Raw genomic sequence first — 13108 nt, forward strand, 5'->3', positions numbered from 1 at the left:
GATCCCAGGCTGTCCCCAGGCCGTCCCCAGGCCAGGCTGTCCCCAGGCTGATCCCAGGCCGTCCCCAGGCTGATCCTAGGCCGTCCCCAGGCCAGCCCCAGCCCCAGCCCCCACTGATCTCTTTTATTCTTTCGTGGTGCTGGGGATTGAACCCCTGGCCTTGGGACTGTATCCCCACCCCCGATGGACCCTCCTTAAGCAGGTGACACAGTGAGTTCCAGCTGAAAAGGCTCCACAGGGCTCACGGTGCAAGGGATTCTCTGCCCTGTGCCCCTGAGTTCCCTTCCCCTCAGCAGCCAGGGCTTCCTCCAGGTGCAGACCTGAGGGTCGGTCACGTGTGTGCGCATGCGCTGGCTCCTCCCTCTGCATGTGCACACGCCCCTCTCCCCCTCCTCCCTCCCCGTGTGCACATACCCCTGCTCCCTCTCGGTGTGCACACGCCCCTGCTCTCCCTCCTCCCTCTCCGTTTGTGTGTGCACACACAGACACACGCTGTATACACCTGTCTGTATCCCCTTGTCAGAGAGCAAATAAATACATGAGTGAAAGGGACCGCACAGGGCACAGAAGAACTGGCACTCTGGTGCCTTGGGATCATGAGCCCCTGTGGCCCCACCTTTCCAAGGCTTCTGATTAGGGTGGAGAAGGCAGTCCCATGGATTGTGGGGAACACATCTTGGTCATGAGCGGTGGCATAGTAGTTCATTAAACAGGAGTGTTGGGCTGGGCTGCGGCTCAGCAGTGGGGCGCTGGCCTAGGTTCAATCCCCAGCACCACATGCAAGTAAAATAAAGGTGTTGTGTCCACCTACAACTAAAAGAAAAACAAACAAACAAAGAAAACCAAATGCACCAGGCGCGGTGGCGCACGCCTGTCATCCCAGGGGCTCGGGAGGCTGAGGCAGGAGGATCTCGAGTTCCAAGCCAGCCTCAGCCAAAGGGAGGCCCTGAGCAACTCAGGGAGACCCTGTCTCTAAATAAAATGCAAAACAGGGCAGGGGACAGGGCTCAGGGGTCGAGGGTCCCTGGGCTTAATCCTAGGTACCAAAAAAAAAAAAAAAANGCCCCCTACAACTTGCACAACCCTGTCTCACTTTGAAACCAGCCCAAGACATCTTGTCACCTTTTCTGGATTGCAGTGTGTCTCTCTGAGATGAGGCCCCCTGTCTGCATCATTCACATCACGGCCACCACGCCTGTCATCCCAGTAGCTCAGGAGGCTGAGGCAGGAGGATTGCAAGTTGGAGGCCAGCCTCAGCCATGGTGAGGCCCTCAGCAGCTCAGGGAGACCCTGTCTCTAAATAAAATACAAAATAGGGCTGGGGACAGGGCTCAGGGGCTGAATGTCCCTGAGTTCAGTTCCTGGGACCAAAAAGAAATCATGGTTCTGGGTGTGGTGGGGTGTGCTGTCATGTCCCAATCGTCCCCACCAGTGGCTTAGGCCCAGCAGTCTGCAGCCAGCCTGGGCCACACAGCAAGACCCGTCCCCAGCACCGGAGCGAGGCCCCTGCGTGGTGGCTAATGGGATGTCCCCCAGGCCCTGGCTGTGCCCCATTTCTCCTTCTCTTGGTGACTCGGGGTGGCCCCTCCTCCGTGGAGAGACCTGCTTTCAGAGCACCCCAAGCCGAGTCCTGCCGGCCCTGGTGCCACGGGAGCTGTGACATGGGGGTGCCAGTGATCAGGAGGTGCCGTCCTCCTGCTGCTGTGTCCTGAGTGCGCTGTGTGGCTTTGGCTTGGGGCCAGGGGTCCGGGCAGGTCCAGGCAGGTCCAGGCAGGCACTGAGGGACGCCCAGCCCTGTCCCCAAGGCGGCCCTGCCTGGATCCATGGCTGCTGGCCTCGGCCGGCCATGGAGCTTCCCAGGGGCCACTGGACGGCTGCCCCTGAAGGACAACAGCTGTCCCCGGAGGACAGCAGCTGTGGGGCAGCAGCTGGTCACCAGGCCTCCTCCCGGGCCAGACGTGGGCTGCAGCAGATCCCGGAGGCCCTGGCTGGACGCAGGAGAAGGTCAGCAGCTGCCATCAGAACCCTGCTGCTCACTTGGGGACGGAGGGACTGTTATAGTCCACCAGCGGCCAGGCCCGGGATGGCGCAGGGCCAAGCCACAGGCGGGTCATCTTGGGTTCGTGGCCATCGATGGCCCCGTGTTTTGTTGGTTGATCTGTTTGCGCAGCCGAGACTCGAACCCAGGGCCTCCCACGGGCCAGGCGAGCGCTGACCGCTGAGCCCAGGTCCCCAGGCAGGGCCACTCCCTCCTGGGCCTGTGGCACAGGTAGGGGACCCGCCAAGTCGGCTGGGGCTTCGCAGGAGTGTGAGGACTGTGGAAAGTGGAAGGTCACTGGGTCCCGGGGTGCCCAGTGTGTCCAAGGGCTCAGTGGACGGATGTGGAGGCCGCTGGTACAGTCAGGAGCGAGGGGGACGCGTGGGCTCCTCCCCCTTAGGACACACCCTGGCTGGCCCGAGTGGCCACGTCTGTTTTCCTCTACTTGGGAGGCAGGAGGGTCACTTGGGCCCCAGAGACGGTGACCAGCCTGGGCAGCAGGAGACCCCATCCAGGAACTGAGGCCGGCTACGGCTTGCTGGTGGGATGCAGGCTCAGTGTGCTCCAGCCCCAGGGCCCATGGCCTTGCCATCAGGCCACCCCCAAGGAGGGGCTGTCACTCACGGGTGGGTCCCTCTGTGTCAGAGGAATCAGACAAAGGCACCGCACAGGGACAAGGCTGAGCCACACGTGGGGACAGAAATCCCTACCTGTGTGTCGTCTGTGGGTGGGCGGGACGGACATCATGTCGTCCTCTGTGGGGCTCCCATCTTGTCCCCTCCACCCATCTTGTCAGCCCCCCGGTGGACTCTCCAACCACTAACAAAGGCCACTTACTGATCACTTAGGGACCATCCCTCACACACACCTGCTCCTCCAGAATGTGCCCCCCCACCCTCTGGGACGGTCCCTAACATTATCAGCAGAACAGGGCACACTCCTGTCCCACGCGGGCTCCATGGGAATGGCCTCACTTCTCATGGCTCTGGCTTCTTCTGACCTCTGCTGGACACTGTCCCTGAGGACCAGGCTGACGTCCCTGTCCCGTCTCCAAGTACTGGGATGGAACCCAGGGGTGCTAACCACTGAGCCATGATGTCCCCAGTGCTTTTTAAATATTTTCTTGGAGACAGGGTCTCGCTGAATGGCTTAGGGACTCGCTAAGTTGCCGAGGCTGGCCTCCAACTCGCGGTCCTCCTGCCTCAGCCTCCGGCTGTGGCTTGGGTAGTCTTTTCAGAAAGAACGTTGGCTGCATGATTCAGGGTTTGCATCCACTTGAAACCTTAAGGAGCACAAGTTTTAATCAGTTGGTGACAGGTGGCGGGGGAGACAGCCTTTGCTGCTGGTTTTCCACGGTGGGCACCGATGGCCTCTCTCATTGAGAAAAGCAGGACTCGCCCTCCCAGGAACCCCACGATGTCCCTCTCACTGTTAGGATCTCAGGGAAAAAGAGCCATTTTGCAGACCAACGCTGACCAGCTGGGATCTGACGGTCACTTGAGCCAGCGGGTGGTACAGGTGTATAGTCCCAGCTCCTCTGGAGGCTCAGACAGGAGGACTGGGAGTTGGAGGCCAGCCTCGCAATTCAGCAAGACACTGTCTCGGAGAATTAAAGGGGGTGTACGTCCGAGACGCAGCTGGGTGGTGGAGCCTCTAACTGGCATGGGCGAGGCTGTGGGTGCCATCCTCGGTGCCCAGAGGAAAAAGGAAATTAAGATCACCTGAAGGCTCTGTGGGTAGAGCTCTGCATCCCCAAGGCATGAAGCCTGGGTTCAGTCCCTGGTTTCCCCCCCAAAAATAATGATCGCCTGACCCATAAAAGGCTGGTGGCGAGGACACTGAAGGGCTTGGCCCTTCAATGCCAGTCTTATGAGGTGTCCGACTGCTGTCGACCACTGTGACAAAGCACCCGAGGAACTAAGTTAAAGGAAAGAAAGGTTCCTGCTGAGCGGCTTCAACGACAGTACCCAGCGCTCCAGCAGGGGGCGCCTCTTTGGAAGCAGCCGCAAGTGCCACCGCAGTGCATGCTGGGGAGCCAGCTTCCATCACGGCGGACCGGAAGCACAGAACAATCGGAAGGGGCGGGGCTCCAATTGCCTTTCCAAAGACACGCCCCCACAACCTGACTTCCTTCCATTAGACCCCGCCTCTTAAAGGTCCAACCACTTCCCAGCAGTTCCACAGACTGTCATAGTGGCCTTCCTACCCCCTGGTGGTTGGGTGACATTCCTCTTCTAGACTCACAGCACCTGAGGTGGCAGGAGATTGTTGGCATGTCACAGAAGTGTCTTTCAGCAAAAAAAAATGAGCTATGTTTGGATGCTTTAGGGTTCATACCCTGAAAAGCATGGATTTTCAAGATCAGGTCCTTTAGCAGGGCTTGGTGGTGCACGCCTGTAATCCTAGAGGTCTGGGAGGCTGAGGCAGGAGGATGGCACGTTCAAAGCCAGCCTCAGCAAAAGCGAGGCCGTAAGCAACTCAATGAGACCCTGTCTCTAAATAAAATGCAAAATAGGGCTGGGGATGGGGCTCAGTAGTCGAGTGCCCCTGAGTTCAATCCCTGGTACCAAAAAATAAAATAAATCTTGGTGGGTTTTAGATCTATTTTATTTTTTTAAAAAATTATTTTTTTAACATGATATAGCAGGATGACCATGATTGTTTCTGGCCTGCTAGATACCTGGTTTGAACAAAAAGTGAGTTATAGGCTTTGGCTGTGATTAGAGAAAAATTACCTTCTGACTTCAATGTTGAACAGCACCAGGGACAGAGGATTCCCCACGGTCAGCAGGAAAAACAAAGTCACACACAGTTTTAACTTCTAGTCTCATGACACGCTTCTGACACCAAGAGGGTGTGTGTGTGTGTGTGTGTGTGTGTGTGTGTCGGGTTTTTGTTTGTTTCTTTGGGGTTTTTTTGCTATAGGTGGAAGCTTCAGTCCCCAAGACTGTGTCCCCGCCCCCCCCATGTGAACTGCAGATTCCAGACTGATTGACCTGGGCTTCTGACTCGCTGAGGATAATTTATGGTTCCCGTGACTTCCTTCTCAGATTCAGTCAACTTGCTAGAATGCCTTCCAGGAACTCGAGGAAACATTTTGTTTACTGCTTTAATTATAAAAAAAATATGACAAGTTCTGGTGAGGTGGCTCCGCAGAGGCGTTCTTTATTAGCATATCTCAAGCTCTGGGTTCCATCGCCCGTACTGCAAAAATGAATAGACAGACAGACAGATCGGGTAAAGGGTATTGCAAAGGACACAGATGAAGAGGTGCATCCTGTCCCCTCCGGAGGCTCAGACAGGAGGACTGGGAGTTGGAGGCCAGCCTCAAAATTCAGCAAGAAACTGTCTCGGAAAATTAAAGGGGGTGTACGCCCGGGGTGCAGCTGGGGTGGTAGAGCCTCTAACTGGCAAGGGCGAGGCTGTGGGTGCCATCTCGGTGCCCAGTCCCCACAGAGACATGTGGCACCAGCATCTTCCAAAACACAACGCGGGCAGGACAATCTGCAGCCCTGATACTTTTACTTATAACCCCGGGGGGACCTTGACCAAGAAGGATCTGCGCTCCTTTCTCGTCCTTGGGGAGTTGATGATGCATTTTTCTGAGACCAGCATCTAGATGATTTAATACCGAATAAGCCCTGGAAAGATGGAAAATATCGTCAGTGAAAAATGCATTTTAATAAACCTCTTCCTGCACGCCAGGGCTGGGCGCTGGAAGAACCTTGACGGAGTCCCCTGTGGTTTCTTGGCTGACTGTGGCTCATGCCTGTCACGGCCCTGCATTGGGACAGAGCTCACAGCCTACGGCTCAACTGGGAAGGATCAAAATACAAAACATAATTTTTGCTGGATGCATATTATTTTCTCACCATCCTAAAAAAAAAAAAAAAAAGAAAAGAAAAGAAATCACAAGTTTAATCATTGCTAAATCCGGGCCCTCCTTTATGTGTGTGGGAAACCACAGGAATGGGAAGCTATGCTCCGTGGATGTGGGAGATGTCAGAATGCACGTCGCTGTCATGGATAAGTAAGAACAAATCAAAAGATAAAATAATGCAGACTGTGTGAGTCCTTGCACTTGAACTTCAAGAGTCGGCCCTAGGAATCCGTCAGTCGGAGCAGTGGTGGCCTCTAGTGGTCAGGAAAATGCATTGAAAAGGGACAACTAATTTCTGAAATGATGGACAGGTTACCTTAGCTTGACGACTGAACACAGGCATGTATACTTCAGCTCTGCATACGATTCCCCCCATGGAAGTACAATTATTTTGCCTTGAAATCTTTTCTTGTGGGGGGGGGCACTGAGGTTTGAACCCAGGGGTGCTTAACCCCTGAGCCCCATCCCCAGCCCCATTTTATATTTTATTTAGAGACAGGGTCTCGCTGAGTGGCAGAGGGCCTCGCTAAGTGGCTGAGGCTGGCCTCCAACTTTCAATCCTCCTGCCTCAGCCTCCGGAGCTGCTGGGATGACAGGCATGCATTTGTATTGAAATTTTATTACTTCATTAAGTAATAAAGGCCTCTGGACATCAATAGTGCTCCAACTTACTGAGCGGATCCTGTGTTGGGCCACCAGGGCGACCACCCAACACCTTACATAAAGCTATTTTCCGTTTTCTAGGTGACCAAATGCAAAACAGCAAAATGTCAATGCAGACTTGGGCCTCCAGCTCTGTGGAGGCGATGACAGTGATTTGCTGAACAATTGCCAGCAACTCACCACTGGCTGTTAGCGCCTGTCTTGCAATGCAAGAGTCTGTCCCCATAGTCTAGAATATACTCGGCTCCTAATGCTCGCTCTTCCTGGCTGAATTTTGTTCTGCAAACTCACAAGGGCGAGAACCCAGAAGGAAGAGATGGGTGGTAAGCTGCTGGGGATTGCTATGACATTTTGAGGGCATGCCCCACCCTCAGGAGCTCTGATGTTTCTCTGCTACGGATGCCACCTGCCAGTGGACCTGGGAACTGGGTTTCATCTCTAGAGTTGGATTTCAGCACACAGATCCTTCTGAGGCCTGAATGGGCGTGAGCTCACGCCTGTCATATTGTAACTACCAAAGCAAGGCGCAGGACTCGCGAGATGTCACCACTTCCTGGGAGGGCCTGTCACATCAGGCTGCGAAAGCATGGGTATTAAGGAAATGCCAATCAAAACCCCAATAAGATGCTGCCTCCTACCTGCGGGCTACCATTGAAAACAGGAAATAAGTCTGTTGAAGAACTAACAGAAATTGGAATCCGTGTGCATTGCTGGCACACTTTGGTAACCAGTATGGAGTTTCCTTAAAAATCGAATGACCAACTGGGCCCGGTGGTGCACGCCTGTACTCCAAGTGGCTCCAGAGGCTGAGGCAGGAGGATCGCAAGGTTGAGGCCAGCCTCAGCAAAAGTTCAGTGCTGAGCAACTCAGCGAGATGCTGTCTCCAAATAAAATACAAAATAGGGCTGGGGATGGGGCTCAGTGGTGGAGTGCCCCCAAGTTCAGTCAAAAATTGGATTAGCATACCGTCCAGCAAGTCCACTTGATAGTATCCACCCAACGGACGCAGGGCCTCGTGGATTCCAGATCAGCACTCCACGCCTGAGATTCATCACCAGCCCCCTGGATTTTGAAACAAGGTGTAAATTGCAGAGGCTGGCCTCAAATTTGCAATCCTCTCACCGCAGCCTGGAGGGGGCTGGGATCATAACCACACACCTCCACATCCAGTCGGCATGCATTTCAAAATTCACAAAACGGAGGCCCAGAGGTGACCTGGCGGGTGCAGATGGATCCTCAGCCCTGGCCTGCGTCTTTCCCAGCCTGCGCTCTGCACAGCCTCTGAGGAGGCCGACCTCATGAGCCAGAACGGAATAGAACCTCCCCAGTTCAGTTAGGGTTGGTAGGTAGTCAAATGTGAATTTCCAATTATTTTTTGCATAAGTGTCTTCCAAATATGGCCAGGCACATACTGAAAGGAGAGATTGTGAGATGAAATTCCATCTTCTTTTCCTGCCGACAAACACACTGGAGTCTTATACTTCTGCTGCTGTGGGGTGTAGTCTCCAGAAGGCTCGGGTCTCAGTAGCCTGTTAGTGTGACACTTCTCGATAGTGGGCTATGGCCCCCAACATTCCTGTAGTCAACCCTCCCCAGCCCTATTTCGTATTTTATTTAGAGACAGGTTCTCACTGAGTGGCTTAGGGGCTTGCTTTTGCTGAGGCTGGCCTCTACCTTGCGATCCTCCTGCCTCAGCCTCCCCAGCCACTGGGATGACAAGTGTGCGCCACCCTGCCTGGATTTGGGGGACACTTTTAGTGGTCACTGAGATCCAGAGAGGGCAGAGATGTTCTCACGGTGACACAGGGTGGTACTTCCTGGAGTCCAACTCTGTCTGCCTGTTTCCCAATCCTGACTCCCAACCCCCGCCCCCGTGTGTAGCCGTGAAGCACTAAGAAGTCTCTGGGACAGCGGGTGGTGGCGAGAACAGCTGCTTTCTTTCTGCCAAGGGGGACTGCATGTCCCTGTCCCCTCTCCGGCTGTCCTACTGAGCAAAACCCATGATGCGTCCTCATGTGGAGAAGACGAGAAGAGTGAGGTCTCAGCAATTTAGAGATGATCGTGTTGATTGAGGTTTTGAGCCCGTGGAGCACGGTCTGCTCAGGAAGCACTAATTAAGCAGGAGACTCCAATTAAGAAATAATTTGAATGTTTGCAGCAAACCCCAGCAGTCACCCGGCGCTGCAGACAGAATGGGGAACTCAGCTCCTTACTGGCTGCCTTAGCTTGCTGTGTGACCTCCAAGGAGTCGTTCAACCTCTCTGGGCTAGGAAATGAGGACATCCGTCTGGTTGATAGGTTACGGACCTTGCTGGCCTCAAAGTGGCCGATTGCTAGAAGATTCTTTCTCTCCACTGCTCCAGAGACTCCCTGTGAATTGCTGGCGTCTTTGTTACCCTCTCCACAACCCATGGAAGGCCAGTGAACCTCAGTTCTTGTGGCTTTGAATTCTCATCTATAAAACCCAGCTGTGCCTGAATTGTCCCTTTCTTTGATTTTTTTTTTGTACCCAACTGAGTTTTTCTAAACCCCATGTCTCCAGGGTGACAGTTCAAGGACTCCCCTCTTCCTGTCCTCCCACAACTTACACTTCACAGGGATCAAATGGGGTGCCAAGTCGTGAGTGGACAGAGGTCAGCCGCCTTCCACCAAGATATCCTTGGTGCCATGGCGGGGGGGGGGGGGGGGCTCAGAGTGGCCCTTGGTGGTTGCCATGGAGACCGTGTTCCCATCGGCTGAGGACGCAGCTTGTGGTAGATGATTGCAGTAATGGTCCCAATTATTCTCGATGGCCCGTGTTCGTGTCCCTTGGTAGCACCTACCCTCCTGCCCTGGCTGTGAGCTGAGTCACATGACTTTGACAAGTGGAAGAGAGACAGCTGGCCCAAGCAGGAGTGGAACAAGCCCTGGGTGGTTCTGGTTTTCTCTCTTGGAATCCTGCTGCGGCCGTGAGGATAGACCCAGGGGAGCAGGTTGGAACACTCACTCCAAAGGTAGAGATGTCCCTGCCAAGGCTGACCCACCAAATGACCACAGCCAAGACCAGCCAGATTAATAGAACCACCCAGCGCACTGATGGTTTCATGAGAATCAGTGGATGTTGTGTTTTACACCTTTAAGTTTGGGGGTTATTTGTTATGCAGCGATAGCTGACTGATACATGGAATTTTTCCCACACTGTATGCCCTGCCCCTCCCTTGCTGGCCCCTGCTGGGCAGCTGACAATGTATATAGTATCACAAGAGAAGCCATGCTCCCACTTAAGAACTGGATGATCCATGGCACAAAGTGTCCCCATCATGTAACGGTGGCCAGAGTCCTCACATGATATGCTGAGAAATGCAAATAGGTTTGGTATTTAGAAAGTGTTATTTGATGAGATGAACCAAAGACCTTTCCTCTGTTCTCATTCTTGGTTCAAATTTAACTAAGGAAATAATCTGAAATTCAGGAGAAAAAAAAATGTTTTTTTTTTTTTAAGAAGTGGGTCTCTTAAATATTCTCCTATCTTTCTGTATTTTAAGTTGCTTTCTTCAGTGAATACGTGTTTTCTTCCAGCAAATATGTGTGTTCTTCTTTCCACCTTTCCGTATTTTCTAATTTTCCTTCAGCAAACATAGGATGCTATTTACTTTCTAAATAAATTAAAAGCAGCAATTTGGGGAGTAGGAAGAGACTGATAATTTAAAAAAAATTTTTTAAATTTGTTTTAATTATTACACATGACAGTAGAATGCACTTTGATACATCATATATAACGGAATATAGTTTCTCATTCTTCTGGTTTTACATGATGTAGAATCTCACCAGTTGGACAGTTATATACAGAGAGAGACTGATGATTTTTTTAAATTTTGTAGCTGTACTTGGACACAATATCTTTATTTTATTTATTCATTTTTATGTGGTGCTGAGAATCGAACCCAGTGCCTCACATATGCTAGGCAAGCGCTCTACCACTGAGCCACAACCCCAGCCCCCCAGAATTCTCTTTATATCCTGAGATTGTATAAAAGAAAAAAAATAATAAGTATGCAATGTTCAGTAAATTTGGGTCTTGTTTTAACACAGTGATATTTTAAAAGAAAATAAACATTGAGATTTAAAAAATGAAAAGGAGACAATTTCTCTGTCTCTTCTTATTTTTTAAAATTTTTAATTGTTAAATTTTGTGGTACTGGGGATTGAACCCAGGGGCACTCTACCATGGAGCAACATCCCTGGCCCCCTTTTTAAAAATCGGATGTTTGATTTTAAGAAAGGTCTTCATTAAGTTGTTGATTTGGGCCTCGAACTTGTGATCCTCCTGCCTCAGCCTCCCATATCAGTGGATTCACAGACAGTCACCACCATACCCAGCAGAAAGAGATCATCTCTTCAAAGGGGGCTTCCCTGGCCACTGTAAATCTGTGGCGCTCGCTCTCTCTCTCTCTCTCAGCGCACCTGTTAGAATGCTATTTTTAAAAGCCTCCCAAACACAACAGCTTATATAACCACTCCTTTATTCCACGTGTGGTAGGCAGTACAGGCCGGCTCAGGGGTTGAAGATGTCCCCAAGCCTCTGGGGCTCCCCAGATCACCTGCCTTGTCAGCCATGGAGACAAAACTTAAAAACACCCTTTTACCCAAGCCAGTCTCTCTCTCCTTGACCTCGGCTCCCAGGCCCAGCCTGCCCCAGACCACCTTCCCCCAACCAGAGGCTCATCTCTGGTTTTCCAAATGCCAGATCAAGTTCTGAGATTCACCTTCAGCCAGCATCTCAGCATGACCTCGGGTCCCTGTACACACTCTCTCACTTTTTTATATTACTTTTTTACTGCCAGGTGTTAGAGTCTGTAAACAAGTCAGGATGGCGCCTGGCATTTTGCCAGAGAAATGTTAGAGTCTGTAAACAAGTCAGGATGGCGCCTGGCAAAATGCCAGAGGGAGTGGTTTGTGAAGTAACACCAGCGAGCCATTAAGTGTGGAGATTTCTTATTGGTTGACTGATGTATCTAGTTTATGCTAATTAAGATAAGCTGTGTGGAATGTATAAATACCCCTCCTGTCCTACAATAAAGGGCTCCCACTCCTGCTGTATCAATCTACACAAGTTGTTCGTCATCCCCCAGCTATTTTGCCCAGCCAGCCGGGCTGCGGCAGCCAGGCATGGTTGTATATACCTGTAATCCCAACAGCTTGGGAGGCCGAGACAGGAGGATCGGAAGTTCAAGGCCAGCCTCAGCAACTTAGTGAGGCCCTAAGCAACCTAGTAAGATCCTGTCTCAATAAAATAAGAAGAAGCCGGGCACGGTGGCACATGCCAGTCATCTCAGTGGCTCAGGAGGCTGAGGCAGGAGGATCTCAAGTTGGAGGCCAGCCTAAGCAACAGCAAGGCACTAAGCAACTCAGTGAGGCCCTGTCTCTAAATAAAATATAAAACAGGGCTGGGGACGGGACTCAGTGATGGAGAGCCCCTGAGTTCAATCCCTGGTATCAAGAAGAAGAAGAAGTAAAAGGGCTGGTGTGTAGCTCAGAGGTAAATTGCCCTGAGGCTCAATCCCTAGTGCCCCTCCCATTACTTTTTCCCTTCCATCGCTACAGTCTGTCCATGTCTCTGACCTTTGAGCAATTGACCCTTCTGTGCCTCCATCTCTTCTGTACAATGGTGACAACACAGTTTGCCTCCTGGGCTGTTATAAGACTCTCCATGGAGCATAAACTGTTCAGACTTGAAGCTACAATACATAGGCACTCTCTCAACAAGCGACATTACCTTCTCTTGGTTGTCGCAACTGCCCCACGAGGTGGCTGGGCAGACGTTAAGTTGCCCCAGGCCACTGTTTGGGCAGAGGACCGAGCCTGGATTTAATTCGGGTCTGACGGTCAGGACGGAAGCCATTGGTCCAACGCGACCCTGTGGTCAGGTGCCTTGCGGGCTCTGCCCTGGAGCCCGCAGCCGGGCCACCGGGTGCCCAGCTGCTGGATCCAGGCAGAGCTCTGTCAGCTGCACCAACCCGTGCAAACAGCCAGGCGGACAGAGGGCCATTGTCGGAGTTCTCTGGACCTCTCTTGTGGGGTGCACCTCGCGGGTTCCAGTCCCACGGACACCCCCCGGTGTCGCTGGGGCTTGTCTCAACGTCCTGGGTCGTCGCGGGGGATGGGATCGGGGACTGTGCACAAGTACCTTGGCGGGGGATGGGGACAGGGCTGTGTACTGACACCATGGGGGGGGAACTGGGGACGGGGACTGTGCACAGGTACCCCGGTGGACCCTGAAGCCTGGATCACAGACGGGGAAACCGAGGACCACAGAGCCTGGAGGACTTGCTCGGGGAGTTCCTGTCCCTGTCGGAGCTGCCCACAGCGGGACCAGGCGGGGGGCTGCGATCCCGGAGGGCGCCGGAGTGGCCCCCGAGCAGGAGGGATCGCGACTTCTACTGGGTAAGACCCGAGCGACGCCCTCCGTCCCCGCAGCTCCCCACTGCGAGCCAAGGTCCAGAAGGCACAGACGCCGGCCCGGAGTCACAAGGCGCGTCTGCAGCACC

At 52.8% G+C, this 13108-nt stretch overlaps 1 long non-coding RNA gene across 1 annotated transcript in view; it reads right to left on the reverse strand.

Moving 5' to 3' along the window:
- Positions 1-2556, reverse strand: part of LOC125611762 — a 15619-nt gene extending 13063 nt beyond the window's left edge. Inside the window, exon 1 of the long non-coding RNA XR_007342016.1 lies at positions 2525-2556. This is a non-coding gene — a long non-coding RNA (uncharacterized LOC125611762). The remainder of the gene's footprint in view (positions 1-2524) is intronic.
- Between the last annotated feature and the right edge of the window lie 10552 nt (positions 2557-13108).

Source organism: Marmota marmota, unplaced genomic scaffold (genome assembly GCF_001458135.2).
Source record: "Marmota marmota marmota unplaced genomic scaffold, marMar, whole genome shotgun sequence".
NCBI lineage: Eukaryota > Metazoa > Chordata > Mammalia > Rodentia > Sciuridae > Marmota > Marmota marmota.